Consider the following 21,304-nt stretch of genomic DNA (forward strand, 5'->3'; position numbering starts at 1 on the left):
AAAAAAAAAAAAAACGAGTCCAGTAGAGGTAATTTTATTTAAAGGAATCCTATGAAAATGATAAAGCTATTTCCCCTTTCCTTTATTGCCAAAGCAAGTCTACTTACTTTATTGTTTATTGTTATTAAAAAACCAAAAAAAAAAAAAAAAAAAAAAAAAAAAACAAAAGAAAAAGCAAAAAAGCAAGTCCAATTAAGGTGATTTTTTAAAAGGAATCCTATGAAAAGGGTAATTTTCAATTTACTATCTTTAAGTAATGTGAAATTTCAACTTTCATATCTAAAGTTTTTTTATTTTTTTTCACACCTAAAGTTTGCTTTTGTGACCCTCTCAAATTTTCATTAATTTTTCCGTCAACACTTTCGTTAAAGCGTGACGTGGCGCTCATATGGACTATAATTGTGCAATCATATGGCACATAAACCCCCACATGAAAATATAATATAATTAAAACATTAATGTCAAGTCCAACAATGCTTCAGCTCCTCAACTCCCCCAATTCCTGCTACAGGTCTCAATTCTCGAACAATTTTCTCAACCTCTCTGCAAACTTGCTCCCCAGATAAAAGTTCATTCTAAATGTTGAGGTTTTATCATGTGTGGAGAGTTTGTCCCACGTTGGTGAGAGACAAGTTTAAGTAAAGCTTATAGATCTTGGACTACTGTTTATGTTGCCAATTGGTTTTATGGTGTCCAATTTCATCATTATATTAGAGAAGATTGTCCCAAGTGTAAAAGCTCTAAGGGGCCACACGTTGCTCACGCATCACCCACTTGTTATCTACATGTAGACTTGAAAATTGGCTATACATGAGGAGAGCATGTAAGTTGATGGTGTGTGAAAAAGTTGTTCCACATTGGGAAGAAACAAGTCTAGCAAAGAGTTTATAATCTTGAGCTACTTCTCTTATTGTTAATTGTTTAAAGATGGAACTCCAATTTTATCGCTAATCATTACTACGTTCGTCTTCAATGGTAGCCGCACTCATCCTAGCCGATGCCTGCTTAGCCCTCTTGACAATTTTCTCAGACTTTCTGCAAATCTTCTCTTCCTCCTTCATCGCCTTCTTCAGCTTCCTCCACAATTTTCTTGGTGACGAGGGGAGTTCATCAACGAATTAGAAGAACCCTGCGGATAATGAAACGTTCGAGATTTCGATTTGGGCTTAGAACGCTGCTTCTCATCTGGGTTATATCTGGATGACGAGCAAATTGCGCTTTCCGAAGAGGAATTGGAGGAATTTGAAGGAGATGAAACTGACCCATTTTTTTTATTTCGCCTTTGAATCCATTTTCCCACCTAGGTTGTATTTCGATTTTCCTTTCGTCTTCTCCCTTTCGTTTTCTTCCTCGCAGAGTGCACTTGGGTTGTATATCAGTTTGGCAAGTGCCAGCACCAGAGCCGACTCAAAGGCTTCAACTTCAGGACGAGAATATTTGGATTGGAATTGAGGATTTGGATTGTGAAGGAAGAAGGGTTTAGGTTAGGGTTTCTTATTGGAGCTGTTTGTTGGATTTACCCACCAGATGGAGCCGCAGTAGCACATGGATGCAGAGTCATCGTCCTGTTAATAAGTAATGTCATGAGCTCTCGAAGGAAAGACTAACAGAAATACGAAAAGGTCATAAAATTTACATTTTAAGTATGAAAGCGGGACAAAACAAAATTTACTTACGAAAATTGAAATTTTACAATATTTAAGGGTAGTAAAGTGAGAATCATCCTATAAAAAAACTAAGATTAAAATTGGGTTTGGAAAAGAGAAAAAAAATTGTTTTTTTTTTTTTATCCCCTCAACATCGTGGGTCATTGGTAACGGAAAGCAAAAGTAGCTCAAACCATAGTCACTTCCATTCAAAGCACTATTTTCTAATATATTTTGTCTAGTTATTCGCACTCATTTATATCAAGTATCTTTTTCTTTTTATATTTGTACATATTTGGAGTGCATGATACTTTTTAGACGGTGCCAATAACACGACCAATATTTTTTACGAAAACCTAACTCATATCGGCAAATATTGTTTTACCGTAGTGTGAAACAACAATAATGCTTATGCATTCTAGTGCAAATTTAATCCTGAAAATTTCTCTCTCTCCAATAACTAATTATTTAATTCATTAACAATATGGTTCAACTCCAAACAATACATGGGCCTGCTTCTCACAGTCCACGCTTGTTTTTGGTTTGTGATGATCGGATTGTTCTTTAACTGACATTCAGAATGATATGGGATCAAAAGACTTTTAGTCTAGGGCTTGGAAATTTCTTGGACAGAGAAGAGGTTTGATGAATTAAAATTTAAAACTGAGAAGGCTTTCTTTTGTTTGAACTTGTGCTTTCACTTGTGTTTTGAGTGGTTGCCTTTGCTTCTCTTATACAGGAACTAGGAACATTTCTAAAAGAGATATCAAAATGTTTATATCAACAATAACAGTAATAAAAAGACAATTAGTGTTTTGTAACCGAAATGTCAATTCTTATGTGGTATGACGTGGATTGGAATCAAAGATGGTTACTGTCAAATTTGACAGCAACTTCAAATTCATTTTCAATTGATTAATAAATATATTTTATCATTTTTACTATTGAATTTGTTCTAAATATATTTATTACAATTATAAACAAAATGATGTAATAAATAATAGTTTAATTTGACATATCCGGTGAAGAACAAAATTCTCAAAAAGATCAAAGTGATAGGCTTTCAAATTTAAATTTTCTGTTTAAATTTAACATCTCATTCGGAGATGCTCTAAGAAGCTGCCAGCAATTTTCCTAGCTATGTGAATGAGTTGCAATATATTAATTAAATAATGAGTTAGGCATTAAACAACCGCACAAACAAAAGTAAAGCTAGCTCTATCGTTTCATGTATTTCAAAAAAAAAAAAAAAAAAAGAAAAAAAAAAAAAGCAAGTCCACTTGAGGTGATTTCTTTTTGGGGGTAGTGCTAGGAGACTAAATTTATAGATAAAATTTTGTAAATTAAATGACATGAAAGTTGATGATTAGATTATTAGTCAAACGTTAATAAACGTGCTCGTTTTTATTGATGGCACATCATTTGGTTTGTAAATTTTGTCTACAAGTTTAATCTCTTTAGCATTACCCTTCTTTTTAAGGAATCTTATAAAAAGGTTCATTTTCACTTTACTATCTTTAAGTATCGTTGTACCAAAAAAACAAAAAGTAAAGCTATTTCCTTTATTGCAAGTCTAGTCGAGGTGATTTTTTTTCAAAGCATGTTATAAAGAAAGCTGAGGCTAAAATTAGGTTTGAAAAGTAAAAGAATCTGTTTTTTTTCTTTTTTTTTATTCTTTTTTTTTTCCTCAAAATCATGGGTCTTTAGCAACATAAAGCAAAAGCAGCTCAGACTATGGTCGTTTTCATTGAAAGCGCTCTTTCTAATATATTTAAATTTGGACTCTATTCGCATCCATTTATAGTATTTGTTTCAACAAATAATTTAGAGAACTGTTATTAGCACTCCATAAATCTCATTCCACACTCTTCACAAGTGTATTTTTTTTCTAATTATAGAAAGTCCGGAGTGCAAAATGAATTTTTTTGGGTGCCAATAACAATTCCCATAATGTATAGCATTCTATTTTGGGATCTGTTGTTGGCTTTGCACTTCTATCAAGTATCTTTTTCTTTTTATATTTCTATATATTTGGAGTGCATGACTTTTTTAGAGAGTGCCAATAACGCCACTAATATCTTTGCCAAAATTTCATTCATATCGGCAGAATTCTTGGATCCTTTTTAATGGCTTCTAACTCCCTTTTTTGTAGGTGAATGACTAATCTATAGGGTTCCTAAGGAGTCTTTAATTGTGGCTTGGTCTTCCTTCCCCTTTCTCCTGACCTAACTGCAACACTCCTTTTTGGTGTAAGATAACTAAATGCAGCCATTCATGTGAAGACTGCGCTGCGCCTCCTTCTCAAGGCACTATTTTCCCATGTCAGTTTTCCACAAGCGTTACTTTTGGTAATGCGTCACCTGGCTTTCATGCGATGGTTTTCTGTGTGAGCTAGGAAGGGAAAATCTGTTTCTCTCTTCATTAAATGCATGTCTGGCTAAGCTTTCACGTGACTTTAAGGGTCAAGGCTTTGTTTCTCCCTAACTAAGTTGGTTAGCTAGCTAGGGAAATGAGGGAATTAGTCTGGTTCTCTTTCAAACTTACTCACGTGGAATACAATGGTTATAGGCTTGTTTTTTAGGCTCCCAAACAACCCAAAGTCTTCCAAAGTCTTGACTCCACATAGGTTCAATGAATTTCCGTAACCAACCACACCATAATTCACTTGACAAACCCCAGAGAGATGGAGTTATCTTAGCATGAATAGTGATTAGCATGATAAAGCTATTTATTATTGTTGTTGCTATAAACATATTTATCACAATTACAAAGAAATGAAGTAATAAATAATAATTCAATTTGACAGATCAGGTGGAGAACAAAATTCTAAAAAATAGTTGCCTTATAGGCTTTCAAATTTAAATTCTATGTTTAAATTTAATATCTCATTCTGAGATGCTCTAAGGAGCTGCTAGCTATTTTCCCAGCAATGTGAATTAGTTGCAATATATTGATTAAATAATGAGTTAGGCATAAGACAACCGCAAAAACAAAAGTAAAGCTCGCTACATCGTTTCATGTAAATAAAAAAAGCAAGTTCACTTGAGGTGATTTATTTTTAGGGTAATGTTAGGCAGACTAAATGTAACATCCCACATCGCCAAACGGAGGGGGGATGATGTGCCTTATATGTACATGCCCACCTCTATATAGCATGAGGCCTTTTAGGGACTCATTGGCTTCGGTTTCCATCGGAACTCCGAAGTTAAGCGAGTTCGGTTGAGAGCAATTCTAGGATGGGTGATCCACTAGGAAGTTCTAGAGTGTGTTCCTAGAAACAAAACTGTGAGGGCGTGACCAGGGTCCAAAGCGATCAATATCGTGCTATGGTGGAGCCGGATTAGGATGTGACAATTTGATATCATAGCCACTCTGCCGTGTGGTGTGAGTGTGCCGAGGACGTCAGGGGCAGATTGTAACATCCCACATCGCTCGACGGAGGGGAGTGATGTGCCTTATATGTATATACCCACCTCCATATAGCATGAGGCATTTTAGGGACCCATTGGCTTCGGATTCCATCGGAACTCCGAAGTTAAGCCAGTTCGAGCGAGAGCAATCCTAGGATGGGTGACCCACTGGGAAGTTCTCGCGTGAGTTCCCATAAACAAAACCGTGAGGGCGTGGCCGGGGCCCAAAGCAGACAATATCGTGCTACGACGGAGTCGGACTGGGATGTGACACTAAATTTATAGATAAAATTTTATAAATTAAATTATATGAAAGTTAATGATTGAATTATTACTCAAGCATTGATAAATATGTTCATTACTATTGGTGACACATCATTTACTTTGCAAATTTTGTGTGCAAATTTAGTCTCCTAACATCAGCTTTCTTTTTAAGGAATCTTATCAAAAGTGTTATTTCACTTCACTATCCTTAAGTATCGTTCTACCCAAAAAAATCAAAAGTAAAGTAAAGCTATTTCCTTTATTGCAAGTCCAGTCGAGATGATTTTATTTTATTTTATTTTTCCAAAGCATTTTATAAAAAAAAAATGCGGCTAAAATTAGGTTTGAAAATTAGAAAAGAATATGTTTTTTTTCTCAAAATCATGGGTCATCAGCAACATAAAGCAAAAGCGTCTCAGATGACAGTCCTTCCGTTGATATTTTGGGGGCTGTTGTTGGCTTTGCATTTCTATCAAGTATCCTTTTTTTATTATTTTTTTTATTTTTTCTATATATTTCTATATATTTGGAGTGCATGATATTTTTGTAGAGAGTGAATATAATGCCACTGATACCTTTGCAAAAATCTCATTCATATCAGCAAATGTGTTTTACCGTAATAGTGAAAAACAATCATGTTTATACACTTTGGTGAAGATTGGATTCCACCGATTCCCCTCTTTCTAACAACTAATTATTTAACTCACTAACGTAATCGTTCAACTCCAAACAATACATGATTCGCCCTGCCTCTCACAGTCCACAATTGTTTTAGCATTAATCATACAACCTAAAATATACATACGTAATTAATTTACTTACTGTTTAATAAAATGGTAGAGAATAATTAAATCCCACTCGTGCCAAGAAAGTAGTGTTACATAATTAAGTAGTATCTTTGTTCTTGGAGTTGGAGCAGAAAAGTTGTTAATAGGTTAAAACCTAAATTTTCTGGATTAAAAAATTTTAGTTTTAACCCAAGGGTTGAAGATGGTTTAAATAGCTTAGCATTCAAACCTATTTCATTCATCCAATTCACTTGTACGAGAGACTAAGAAAATAAATCTTCTTATGTGATCCCCAATTTGACAACGGCATCACTGAGATCCTATTACCTGTAAGTAGGTCAAATTTTTGGTTGCATCGAATGATCGGATACTTATTTAGCATCTTCTTATCTTGTTGGCTTTTGTCACATCCAAAGTTCAGCAAGTTTTGAACTCGACTACCATTAAACCGATGATAAACATAAGAAATTAAAATAGAAAGCAAAAACCCTAATCACTATATGAAACAACAGTAATTCCCATCTACAAGACAACAAGCTGCAAGTTCCCATTAGGATAGTTTAATAACAAAAGATAGATTAACAATAGTAAAGGCATAATCTCATATATTCAACGGTTCAAGAGAAGTTCCTACTTATTGCGCAAGTCTCTGAAATAGCCTTTAGGATCACGCTGAAACCCTTCCCTCTCTATGATTTTATCTTGTCCTGGAGCTTTCATCATTTTCTTCTTTTCAGATAAACCCCAAGCCAGTACACCAATTCCTGCAGCAGCACCAGCAGCAATTGCGCCTAAGTTGTACGAAGGCTTCTCGTCATTTCCCTTGTCTGAGCTCTCCGAACTTTGTCCCGATCCCATTTTGCAACCTGAGAGCATGTACAAACGGTAAGACCTATTTAATTTCTGGAGGCACTTTGAAATACTCTTTGTTATACATTTTGTTATTTGATAGCCTAACAGCTCGAAAAAGAAATATACTATGTACAAATCTTCTGCAAAACCCTACGGAAAAATGAACACCCATGAACAACTCAAAATGGTGCAAAGATAACAAGAAACTAAAAGAAAAAATTAGAGACAAAGGAACACAGATTAATCACAAAGGAAAGAAGAAAAGTGAATTTGTTCGACACCATAAATTTTCCATGGCCCTGCGTGAAGGCGGCCGGGCATTTCCATGAACACGAATTTAGAGATTGCAAGCGTACCACTATTATTTCCCGCTAATATACGGTGTGTGTGATAACTACTTGCGTTATTTAACTTCTAACCTTTGTGATGATCGGATTGTTCTTAGTTGAGATTGATGAATTAAAATGTGAGATGGCTTTGTTTTCTTTGAACTTGTGTTCTGAGTGGCTGCCTCTGCTTCTCTTATATAGGGAACTAAGGAGCTGCTAGCAATTTTCCACTTGCAATGTTAATGAGTTGCAATATATTGATTAACTAACGAGTTTTGCATAAAGCCACTTCCAAACAAAAGGAAAGCTACTTCCCCTTTTCTTTATTGCCAAAGCAAGTCTACTTATTCTATCGTTTCTTGTGGAAAAAAAAAAGTCCAGTTGATGTGATTTTTTTAAAGGAATTCTATAAAAAGGGTCAAGTAAGTCTACTTATTCTATCGTTTCTTGTGGAAAAAAAAAAGTCCAGTTGATGTGATTTTTTTAAAGGAATTCTGTAAAAAAGGGTCAAGTAAGTCTACTTACTCTATCGTTTCTTGTTAAAAAAAAAGGACCAGGATCCTCTCCTAATCTAAGGATGATGATCCTCATGACCAAGGGATATGAGCTGTTGGATTTTTATTTAACGGCTACAAACAAGGAATCTTTTTAAAATTATAATAATTATAACCGTTGGATAAAAATCCAACGGTCCACATCTCTTGGTTATGAGGATCCTCATCCTTAGATTAGGAGAGGATCCTGGTAAAAAAAAAAATGCAAAAAAGCAAGTCCAGTTGAGGTGATTTTTTAAAAGGAATCCTATGAAAAGGGTAAAGCTATTTCCCCTTTCCCTTATTTGCCAAAGTAAGTCTATTTACTCTATCGTTTCTTGTTAAAAAAGAAAAAGAAAAAAAAGCAAGTCTTGAGGTGATTCTTTTAAAGGAATCCTATGAAAAGGATAAAGCTATTTCCCCTTTCCTTTATTGCCAAAGCAGGTCTACTTACTCTATCTTTTCTTGTTAAAAAAAAAAAGAAAAAAAAAGAAAAAAAAAAAGAAAGAAAAGGCAAAAAAGCAAGTCCAATTGAGGTGATTTTTTTTAAAAGCAATCCTATGAAAAGGGTAATTTTCAATTTATTATCTTTAAGTATCGTGAAATTTCAACTTTCATATTTAAATTTTTTTTTAATTGCACTTTCACACCTAAAATTTGATTTAGTGACCCTCTCAAATTTCCACTAACTTTTCTGTCAGCACTTGCGTTAAAGCATGATGTGGCTCTCACATGGACTATAATTATGCAATGATATGGCACAGGAACTCCACATGAAAATATGAAACAATTAAAACATTAATGTCAAGTCCAACAATGCTTCAACTCCTAAACTCCCCCAATTCCTGCTACAATTCTCAATTCTCAAACAATTTTCTCAACCTTTCTGCAAACTTTCTCCCAAATAAAAGTTCATTCTAAATGTTGAGAGTTGATGATGTGTGGAGAGTTCGTTCCACATTGGTGAGGGATAAGTCTAGGTAAGGCTTATATGATCTTGGGCTAATACTTATATTACCAATTGATTTTATGGTGCCCAATTTCATTATTATATTAGAGAAGATTGTCCTTCATGTAAAAGCCCAAAAGGGCCACACATTGCTCATGCATCACCTACTTGTTATCCACATGTAAACTTATAAATTAGCTACACGTAAGGTGAGCAAGTTGATAGTTGATGGTGTGTGGACAGTTTGTCCCACATCGGGGAGGGACAAGTCTAGCTAAGAGCTTATAATCTTGAGCTACTTCCCACCTGGGTTGTGTTCGGGCCGGATATGTCCCTCGCACAGCTCCCCGGATCTCTTGCCTGTCGGGCAAGGTTTGCTACTTGGTGTGCTGCAATATGAGTTTGCTGTTAGTTTGAAAGGTGCATTTGTAGGGCCTTTGGTTAGGCCTTGAGGCTCACAATCAAGACTAACATAGATCTGAGCGTGCCACTATTATCTTTGTATCTTTGTATAACATATTGTTATTTAGTTGTGAACTAGATTGATTACTTGCGCCACAAGTTACTTAGACTTCTTGATTTATCAATGGATTGTCACAGATGGATTAAGTCTGTATAAAGTTCTTTTTTTTCCTTGTAAACAAGGACTTTTACTCATAATATTGTATGACAAAATGAAGGGGGTTCAGCGCCCTTCCAGCCATTAAAGTTAAAACTTTGAAGAAGTAAAGTCACTAAGTTAGGACATAATGATCATAGGCAAAACTTTGAACGAAGAACAGTTGAAGTGATTTAAAAACATAATGAGATAAGCATTAAACAACAAATTTACTTTATGTAAGTATAAACAAAAAAGACTCGGGCAAGATTCAACTTCTTGCAACCACTTATCTTTGTGTTTACAGGGATTTGTAGGCTCTGGAGAATGAAATGTAAATAGGTTTTACTCAAGGGAATTGATACTACAACACTGGGGAAAGGTAGCAGAGCTTCTATACTTGACAAAAGATTACTTTCTATGAGGATTTTATGACTAAAGAGGCACAGAGTCTAGACAAAATGCGGCTTTCTAGTTTCTTGCTTGTTTGAGAGCAAAGTGGGATGTCTTTTGATTGATTGGTTAAGTGTCTTTGTCTTTGATGTCCCTTTCTATTTTTATAGACGATTTAGCTTAACTATCCAAGCTTTGCCCTTTTGCTGATGGCTTTCGGAGGGTGATGAGTCATCACTTATTTACTCATCCATGCCCTTGAAAAGTACTTTTTGCTGGGGTGAGCTACCCTCTGTCACCCATCACTTCTCACATAGGCATGTGGCCTATGCGTTGCTGAAATGGTTTTAAATTCTTCCTGGGCTGCTTTCTTGCCCAAGCCCAATCTCTCCTTTTACTTTTGCATTCATTGGGCCTCCATCATCATAAAACCCAATGTCAAATTTCCACCCAAATAGGTTGTATTTCAATTCTTCCTTTCGTCTTCTTCCTTTCGTTTTCTTCCTGGCAGTCAAATGAGTGCACCTGAGTTGTATTTACGACATGACAAAAGTATTGTTCTCTATCGGTATTTTTCTAGGATCGCTATTTTTGCTTCTTTGTTACACCCATCGTATCAGTTCGGCAAGTGCTAGCACCAGCGCCGAATCAAAGGCTTCAACTTCAGGACGAGAATATTTGGATTGGAATTGAGGATTTGGATTATGAAGGAGGAATGGTTTATGTCATGGTTTCTTATTGGGGCTGGTTGTTGGATTTACCCACTAGATAGACCTGCAGTAGCACATGGATACACAGTCATCGTCCTGTTAATAAGTTATGTCATGAGCTCTTGATGGAATGACTAACAGAAGTATGAAAGTGTCATAAAATTCACATTTTAGGTATGAAAGTGGGATGAAAAAAATTATGTATAAAAATTGAAATTATACAATATTTGAGGATAGTAATGTGAGAATCACTCTATAAAAGAGTTAAGATTAAAATTGGGTTTGGAAAAGAGAAAAAAAGTTGTTTTTTTCTCAAAATCGTGGGTCATTGGTAACAGAAAGCAGAAGCAGCTCAAACCATAGTTGCTTCCATTCAAAGCACTCTTTTCTAATATATTTTGTCTATTTATTCACATTCATCTATATCAAGTATCTGTTTCTTTTTAGATTTGTTTATATTTGGAGTGCATGATACTTTTTAAAGGGTGTAAATTTTGTCTACAATTTTAGTCTTCCTAGCATTATCCTTCTTTTTAAGGAATCTTATAAAAAGATTCATTTTCACTTTACTATCTTTAAGCATCGTTCTACCCAAAAAAAAAGAAAAAAGTAAAGCTATTTCCTTTATTGCAAGTCCAGTCGAGGTGATTTTTTTCAAAGCATGTTATAAAGAAAGCTGAGGCTAAAATTAGGTTTGAAAAGTGAAAAAAATCTATTTTTTCTCAAAATCATGGGTCATTATTGGCAACATAAAGCAAAAGCAGCTCAGACTATGGTCCCTTCCATTGAAAGCGCTCTTTCTAATATATTTGGACTCCATTAGCATCCATTTATAGTATTTGCTTCAACAAATAATTTAGAGAACTGTTATTAGCACTCTACATATCTCATTCTATACTCTTCAAAAGCGTATTTTCTTTCTAATTATAGAAAGTTCGGAGTGCTTTGGGTGCCAACAACAATTTCCATAATGTATAGCATTCTATTTTGGGATCAGTTATTGGCTTTGCACTTCTATCAAGTATCTTTTTCTTTCTATATTTCTATATATTTGGAGTGCATGATTTTTTTAGAGACTGCCAATAATGCCACTAATATCTTTGCAAAAATTTCATTCATATCAGCAGAGTTCTTGGATCCTCTTTAATGGCTTCTGACTCCCCTTTTTGTAGGTGAATGACTAATCTATAGGGTTCCTAAGGAATTTTTAATTGTGGCTTGCTCTTCTCTCCCCTTTCTCCTGACCTAACTGCAACATTCCTTTTTGGTGTAAGATAACGAAACGCGGTTGTTCACGTGAAGACTGTGTTGCGCCTCATTCTCGACGCGCTACTTTCCCATGTCAGTTTTACACAAGTCTTACTTTTGGTAGCGCGTCCCTTGGCTTTCTTGCATTGGTTTTCTGCTTGAGTTAGGAAGGGAAAGTCTGCTTCTCTCTTCATTAAATGCATGTCTGGCTAGGCTTTCACATGACTCTAAGGGTCAGGGCTTGGTTCTTCCCTAAGAAAGTTGGTTAGCTTGCTAGGTAGGAAATTTGGCTAGTTCTCTTTCAAACTTACTCATGTGGAATACAATGGTTATAAGCTTGGACTTTTGGGCTTCCAAGTAACCCAAAGTCTTCTAAAGTCTTTACTCCACGTAGATCCAATGAAATTCTGTAACCATCCACACCACAATTCACTTGACAAACCCCATATATGTGACTTGGGCTTATCTTAGCAAGAATAGTGATTAGCATGATAAAGCTATTTACTAGTGTTGTTGTTATAAACATATTTATCACAATTACAAAGATCACAATTACAAAGAAATGAAGTAATAAATAATAATTCAATTTGACAGATCAGGTAGAGAACAAAATTCTAAAAAAGCATCAAAGTGCCTCATAGGCTTTCCAATTTAAATTTAATGTTTAAATTTAACATCTCCTTTGGATGAGTTAGGCATAAAACAACCGCACAAACAAAAGTAAAGATAGCTTTATCATTTTGTCACATCCCGGCCTAGGCAAGACCATTTCCCAGGCCCGCTCCACCACCGTAGCACGATATTGTCCGCTTTGGGCTTACCATTCCCTCATGGTTTTGTTTTTGGGAACTCACGAGCAACTTCCCAGTGGGTCACCCATCATGGGATTGCTCTAGCCCCCTTCTCACTTAACTTCGGAGTTCCTACGGAACCCAAAGCCAGTGAGCTCCCAAAAGGCCTCGTGCTAGGTAAGGATGAGAATATACATATAAGGATCACTCCCCTGGGCGATGTGGGATGTCACAATCCACCCCCCTTAGGGGCCCGACGTCCTCGTCGGCACACCACGGCCAGGGTTAGGCTCTGATACCAAATGTCACATCCCGGCCCGGGGCGGATCACTTCCCGGGCCCATTCCACCCCCGTAGCATGATATTGTCCGCTTTGGGCTTACCATTCCCTCACGGTTTTGTTTTTGGGAACTCACGAGCAACTTCCCAGTGGGTCACCCATCATGGAATTGCTCTAGCCCCCTTCTCACTTAACTTCAGAGTTCCTATGGAACCCAAAGCCAGTGAGCTCCCAAAAGGCCTCGTGCTAGGTAAGGATGAGAATATACATATAAGGATTACTCTCCTGGGCGATGTGGGATGTCACACATTTCATGTATAAAAAAATAAAATAAAATATAATAAAAGTTCACTTGAGGTGATTTCTTTTTAGGGTAATGCTAGGCAGATTAAATTTTATAAATTAAATTACATGAAAATTGATGATTGATTTATTACTCAAGCGTTGATAAATGTGCTCATTCTTATTGATAACACATCATTTAATTTACAAATTTTATCTATAAATTTAGTCTCGTAGCATTAGCCTTCTTTTTAAGGAATCTTATCAAAAATGTTATTTCACTTCACTATCCTTAGGTATTGTTCTACCCAAAAAAAAAAAAAAAAACAAAACAAAAAAAAGTGAAGTAAATTTATTTCCTTTATTGCAAGTCCAATCGAGGTGATTTTTTTTCCAAAGCAATTTATAAAGAAAGCTATGGCTAAAATTAGGTTTGAAAATGAGAAAAGAATATGTTCTTTTTCTTCTCAAAATCTTGGGTCGTCAGCAACATAAAGCAAAAGCATCTCAGACGATAGTCCTTCCATTGAAAGCACTCTTTCTAATATATTTGGACTTTATTCACATCCATTTATAGTATTTGCTTCAATAAATAATTTAGAGAGCTGTTATTAGCACTTCACAAATTTTATTCTACACTTTTCACAAGTGTATTTTTCTTTCTAATTATAGAAAGTTTGGAGTGTAAAATGAGATTTTTAGAGTGCCAATAACAATCTCTATAATTTATAGCATTATATTTTGGGAACTGTTGTTGGCTTTGCACTTCTGTCAAGTATCCTTTATTATTATTTTTTATTTTATATATATTTCTATATATTTGGAGTGCATGATATTTTTTTTAGAGAGTGAATATAATGCCACTGATACCTCTGCGAAAATCTCATTCATATCAACAGATGCGTTTTACCACAATAGTGAAAAACAATCATGTTTATGCACTCTGGTGCTGGTTCGATCCCACCGATTCCTGTCTTTCTAACAACTAATTATTTAATCCACTAACGTAATCGTTCAACCCAAAATATACAACCTAAAATATACAACCTTGCCTCTCACAGTCCACACTTGTTTTTGCATTAATCATACAACCTAAAATATACATATGTAATTAATTTACTTAATGTTTACTAAAATGGTAGAGAATAATTAAATCCCACTCATGCCAAGAGGGTACTGTTACATAATTAAGTAGTATCTTTGTTCAGTGGCTGTTGTGATTGTGTGGATTTCAAATCGTCTACACTTATTTTGTGTGTGATTTTTATGTGACTTCTATCATTGATTAACATGTGTTCATAAACATAATCGTTCTTAACTCTATTGTCATAAACTTAACACGTGTCAATCAATGATGAGGTTACGAAAATGCCACATACAAAATGAGTGCAGAAGCTTTGAATTCGATTGTATAAGTCTCATGCTTAATGATAAGTCAATATTATCCAGCATAGGCAATTATTAGTTCAGCTAAAGTACTTCTCATCTACTTCTAATCTTTACTTAATTTACGCGTAATACTTGTCATACATGTTTTCTAGTTTCTCTTAGTTATTGCCTACCGAAACGTTTGATCTGATTGTTCTTAGCTGCGATTCAGACTGATTTGGGATCAAACGGTTTCTAGTCTAAGGTTTGGAAAATTCTTGGACAGAGTCACAGGGAACTAAGGAGCTACTAGCAATTTCCCACTTGCAATGTGAATGCGTTGTGGTATATTTGATTAAATAACGAGTTTAGCATAAAGCCCTCGTCCATACAAAACAAAGCTAAATCCTTTATTGCCAAAGAAAGTCCACATACTCTATCGTTTCTTGTTAGAAAAAAAAAAATGGACAAGCTCACTTGTGGTTATTATTATTATTTTTTTCTAAAGCATCTTTAAAAAAAAAAAAAAAAAAGTTGGGGCTAAAATTGGGTTTGGAAAAGAGAAAAAAGAATAGAGTTAAGTACAAAAAACTACCTCAACTATGAGTCAAATGACACTTTCATACCTCATCTTTTAAAATTGACAATGTCATACCTCATCTTACGAATTTGTGTCAATGTTATACCTTCCATTAGCTTGGCCGTTTATTTCTCAGTTAAATGCTGATGTGGCTTGATCCGGGACCCATTTTTATTAAAAAAATTATTAAAAACAAAAAAAAAAAATCATTTAATATTATTAAAATATTAAAATAATAATAAAAAAGTACATAAAAAACATTAGCCATCATCTTCCCTCTCCTTTCGTGCATCTCCCCCCTCTCTCTTCCCCATCATCTTCCTGCAACCCAGAAAAGAAGAAGGAGGAAGAAGAAGAAGAAGAAGAAGAAGAAGAAGGAAAAAAAAAAAAAAAAACCCAAACCAAACTAAACCCAGTTCATCCCCCCTCCCCCCACCACAAACCCAACCCCCTGCAACCTAGAAAGGAGGAGGAAGAAGAAGGAAACAAAAAAAAACAAAAAAAAAAAAAAAAAACAACAACAACAACAACAATGGGAAACCCAGTTCGTCCCCCCTGCAGAAGAAGAAGAGGCAAGAAGAGGGAAGAAGAAGAAGAAGAGGGAAGGAAAAAAAAAAAAAACAGCAGCAAACCCGTCCCCTCCCACCCAACCCCACCCCCCCCCCCCACCTAACCCGCAGAAGAAGAAGAAGAAGAAGAGGGAAGCAGAAGAAGAGAGAAGAAAAAAAAAATAAATAAACAGCAGCAAACCCGTCCCCTTCACACACCCAACCTGCAGAAGAAGAAGAAGAGGAGGGAAGCAGAAGAAGAGAGAAGAAAAAAAAAAAAAAACAACGGGAAACCCTTCACTCACCCACCCAACCTGTAGAAGAAGAAGAAGAGAGAAGAAAAAAAAAATACCCAGTTCGTCCGCCCCCTTCGCACCCACCCTCTCCCCTCCACACCCATTCCCCCACCCCACCCGACCCCCCCCCCCCGCCCCGGCGCCCCTGGCGCCCATTTTCTCCTCGCCCAGGAGAATGGGTTTTTTTTTCTGGTTTTTTTTTTTTTTTTTTTTTTGGGGTTGTAGGTAGTGGGTGCAGAGGGTTGGGTGCGAAGGTGGGGAGGTTGGGTGCGTGGGTGTGGGGAGAAGAGGGGGTGAGGAGCAGGGAAAACAAATTGGTTTTTTTTTTTTTCTCTCTTCTGTTTTTCTGGGTTGTAGTTGCAGAAAGGGGAAGAAGATGAAGATGGGGAGAAGGGAGAGAGGGGGGAAGGGACGAATTGACGTTGGTTTTTTTTTTTTTTTTTTTTTTAAATAACTTTTATTTATTATTTTAATATTTAAATAATATTAAATGATTTTTTTTGTTTTTAATAATTTTTTATTAATTTTTTAATAAAAATGGATCGAGCCACGTCAGCATTTAACTGAGAAATAAACGGCTAAGCTAACGGAAGGTATAACATTGACACAAATTCGAAAGATGAGGTATGACATTATCAATTTTAAAAGATGAGGTATGAAAGTGTCATTTGACCCATAGTTGAGGTAGTTTTTTGTACTTAACTCAAAAGAATATGTTTTTATTTCTCAAAATCGTTGGTTATTGGCATAAGAAAGCAGCAACTGTTAACCAAAATAGATTATACAATTAAAACACAAAAGAAGGAGTGACAAACTTGATTCCCATTGTAATCATATGCTCAAGCAAGGAAGGTGAAGGGCACAACAAGACCAAGATCTTCTGCAAACACCTAGCCAAATACAACTACTGTATGGGAAGCATTATGTTTTGTGTTCTACGGCTTGTAGGGACCGGTGTTTTTATATATGTCAAAAGCTAGGGTTTCCATCCATAAGGAAACCTAAACTTACTTTCTTAGCCTCCAAGTCAAGTATCATAATCATATTCAATTAAGGATTTCATCAATCCTATTTCCAATATAAGACACCTTATATAGGATTGATATCCTTAAGAGATCAAATCACAATCAACATTATTCTCCAATATTACATTCCTATTACATGTAGTAGACCACTTAAAGGTTGATTTGTATTGGATAAAGCCAACATTCTCCCACTTGGTCTACAAAATGTAATATTCACATTTATACTTGAGATTGGAGACTAAGTCACTTTAGTGGCCATCTAATAGGGATTACATCTCATCCTTAATGCAATTTCTGTCAAATGCATTTCTTAACATGGAACTAACAAGGTTGTAAGGTTGACACTACCCAAAACCTTCATAATCACACATGCTAAGATCCTCATTCACATGAAACACAAATTATGATCAAGAGATGAAACTTTAAACCAAAAACCAAAATGTCTTACTTTATATCATCTCAAGTCCAGCTTATGCTTCTTCAAAGCCCTAAATCTGCTAATGCAGATATCCTTCATCTAATGAAACCAATATAACCTTCAGGTGTGAATACATCTCCAAAATAATCATGCATCACTTTCATTAGACCAATAACAACACAAACAATGTTTGTGGCCAACGGACACAACTGAAAATATCAAATAGGCACATGTCCAAGTAAAATATCCCAAAACTTCATAAAACAAATTAATTCAACACTTGTGAGAAAGATGAAATAACATGTTTTTGACACTGATCTATGCACCGTACCAGTTATTTTCATGGTGAATTTCAACATCTGCGGGTAGATGGAAATCCTCACAACTGAGGCAGTGCATAAACCATGACATGTCATTTAATATGCAATTTGATAACAACTTGATATCCAGTATAAATTTCATCAGATAATTGAATAGCATATGAAAAGTGTGACTAAAGGAATCCAACTGGAATTGGAGTTAAACTGAATACATGGATTCTATACATACCTTATAGGTCATCTGCAAATGTAAGGCATTACTAACACAAAACTCAAACTCCCACTGATCTGCAACATCGTTACTTATTTTGCAAAACAATACTTAAATCATACTTTTGAAAATATGCCTTCAAGGATAGCCTTACTCAGTCAATGAATGCATATTAACTCAATGAAAGGTACAACTAAGCATGAAAGCATTCACCACTGTTACACAAAAACATGCATCCAACGACCACCTTATAAGTATTAATAATTCCACATTTATGGTAAGTCCTTATGAACCCCAAAATTCTTTATAAAGATTAACAAATAATCAATCAAGGAATTCAAATGATTGCCAATAACAAAAAAATGTACGCATATACGAAGTATCCATTCATGCGACTTAAACATATTATTGTCATTCGAGTTATCAACCAAAACACAAATTCATGGAAGATAGAATAACGCTTTAATAGATTCATGCAAGTCTACTTAATGCTCAAAATTTTAAAACAACTACCACTAAGTAGAGTTTATACTTGCAAATAAGTTAATGAGTGTGAAGCCCAATTTTCGCTCACTAATTCTCCCACTTGGGCAAACACTCTTTCAAAGATGTACCTAAATAAAGTTGCTTTTATATTTTAGACATTATAACCAACATGATGTTGAATTTCAGCAACGAGTTACACTTATGTTAGAATTTATCATAATTAATTTATAAGCTTGATTGCAATCAAAATTGTAAATATCAAAATAGACATACTAATCTTCACAAAATAAAAATATACAGGCATTTTGGGTCAAAATTGTAGTTTAAAGTGACTTCTCAAAAAACCAATGCAAGTTGCTAGTAAAACTGTTTATACGAGCATGGGTTACAAGTAAATTCACCATAATCAAGACACCCAATCTACCAGAAAAATTATGTTCATCTATCATGAATCTAAATGTCTCTAACAAATTCAATTTCATGTTATTTCAATTTCGAGTCCAAAAGAATCTCAAGTAATCAAATTTCATCCTCTAAGCAAACATCACAGTTCAAATTGAAAATATTTATAAGCATTATACTTAAACAATACGTACCTTAGCATTCCTTGATTAACCTTCATGGGTTCAATACGTACTTTGTATCAACAAGTCTCATAAACAGACACAAAAATAAGTCATGATGCAACTAATTTCCATGCCTTAAACCACATCCTATAATGGGGCTCATGGTAGAAATATTTGGAACTGAAGACATGGTACTTTATTCTCCAATAAATTTCATGAAACTAGATTAATTTACACCTGCAGTCAAGAAAATTAACTAGTTTCTAGTACTAGATTTTATGTCACAAGAGTACCTTCATGAAAAACTTCAACACCTATGGGCAGATGAAGATTTTCACAACTTCTGTGAAATAAAACTCATACTATGCCACCTTAATTAAACTAAAAGAAGTAATCCACACTTGTGGGCAAGACGATTATCCCTTTTATTCTAATTAAGATGTAATGTTGACCGAAGTAACTCAAAAACACAGTTCCATCATAACTAATCTGATGCGGCTTGCTTAGTTGAAAATACGTTTATCAACTCTGTCATGAAACAATACAAAAGTCACATGGATTAATTAACTGTAAGTGACAAAATTATGATAACCTGATTCGAGTCTTGCCAACAGGTAGCACTAATTCCTTCATGACTCCCTTTGACATTAAATTAATCTCAAGAAACAAGACAGCATACTTGAAAGAGATTAGTTACATATAGAACAAGTTTTATTCCACCACAAGAATGTCAATACTTATCATTATGGAGTCTATTACTTAAAATAGAAATATTTTATGTAATGTGAAAGAATAACACATTCCTTTAATTTAAAAGCTAAATCACTCAAAAATTTTCTTAAGTTAAATGGGTTCCTTTCATTTTATATATTTCTTTATGTAGTACAACACTACTAACATACCATTAAAATCATGCATTAGCTTTGTAAATACCAAATTAAATAAAAGGAACAACCAAAATTATTTTCTTCCATAGAAAACATCTCCAATGTATGCCCTACATCAGCCTTGAAAAGTTTCTTTTCTTCTCCCCTCATGACACATAAAAGTTTACTAATCAAAGCACTATTTAAATTCTTTAGGCATAGGAAAAACCACAAACAATAATACATGTTTTAAGAAATTCCCTTTTCGTAAGGTTTCTCCACATTCTCTATGTCCCAACCGCACCTAGGGTTTCTAGAGTTCAACTTGCATGTTCTTTGGAGTTCAAATCTCGTGGGGCGGCTTGATTCGTTTCTAGCAGTGGGTTTTTTATTTGCTACGATACATGGATGATGTAATAAATTCCTTCACATCCCATTTTGAGCTAACGGAGGAAGAAGAACGTGAGGTCGTGGTTGGAGGATGGGGATTGTCGTATTTCCTAGTATCTTCTGGTGGGCTAACTACTTGTGCATAAGAATTACAACAATGAGGCCTTTATGTCCTTCCTCAAGAATTTATGGTGTCGTAGAGTTGATGTTACCATTCAGGCCCTCAATGGCAATCGTTTCCTTTTTGCCTTTCCGACGGATGAGGATTGTAAAACAATTCTCTATGGGGGTCTGTCGACTTTCAAGAAGATGATGCTCCTTATTGCTCTTGTTAAGGACGGTGATATTCCCTAACATGTCACTTTACAGCATCAAGTTTTCTGGGTTTTGGTGTTCGGCATCCCTTTGGTCTTTATGACTACGGAGATGGGTAAAGTACTTGGTGAGAGCCTGGGTTTGCTGGTAAAGGTGGACCAAAACCGAAATGGGGATTTTCTAGGGGATTTTCTTCATATTAAAGTGGACGTTGATGTTTTCCAACCATTGCGAAGAGTCTTCAAAGTTCGTCTTCCGACGGAGGATCTTGTGTCAATTGATTTATTATATGAGAGGCTCGTAGCCTATTGTTTCTCATGTGGCTGTTTTGATCATACTAGTTTGGGATGCCAACGTTATACTGGGGGACGTATTGATGCTTCCAAAGCATCGTATGGGCCATGGCTTCAGGCTAAAGTCAAACGTGTAGTAAGAAAGAATCTGCGAGGGCGCCGGTTTGGCTTGGGTGATGAAGATGCTTCAATGGAGTTTGAGGTGGATCACCCACCTCCAGATCCAGTAATTCCGGTGTAATCTCTGCTAGGTAGCGTCCCCTGCCCGAAAGAGACTGATTCAGCCCATGATACGTCTATGCATGATGATCTCAGCCCGAACCATGATTCTTGAAGGACTATTGCAGCATATCCTTTTTCAAACAGGGAAGGTTCCCCCACAGATTTTCCTCATGTCATCACGAATTTGACTCTCGATGTTATTGTTGCTAAATTGGTGGAGTTGGGCCTCACTTCCTCGCCCATTAGGGTCTATTCCCTTGAAGCCAACCCAACATGGAAAAATGGTGTTGAGCACTTTTCTTTAAATAGTCCACTAGGCCTCCTTAG

At 35.6% G+C, this 21,304-nt stretch overlaps 1 long non-coding RNA gene across 1 annotated transcript; it reads right to left on the bottom strand.

The window, feature by feature from the left end:
- Positions 1-6,631: 6,631 nt before the first annotated feature.
- Positions 6,632-7,456, bottom strand: LOC137716073 (uncharacterized). Its single transcript, XR_011065636.2, has 2 exons — positions 7,380-7,456; positions 6,632-6,974 (listed from the first exon to the last, which is right to left on the bottom strand). It is a non-coding gene; the product is annotated as an uncharacterized LOC137716073 (long non-coding RNA).
- Positions 7,457-21,304: the final 13,848 nt, after the last annotated feature.

Source organism: Pyrus communis, chromosome 3, assembly GCF_041283825.1.
Source record: "Pyrus communis isolate YQ-2024b chromosome 3, ASM4128382v1, whole genome shotgun sequence".
In the NCBI taxonomy this organism is placed as follows: domain Eukaryota; kingdom Viridiplantae; phylum Streptophyta; class Magnoliopsida; order Rosales; family Rosaceae; genus Pyrus; species Pyrus communis.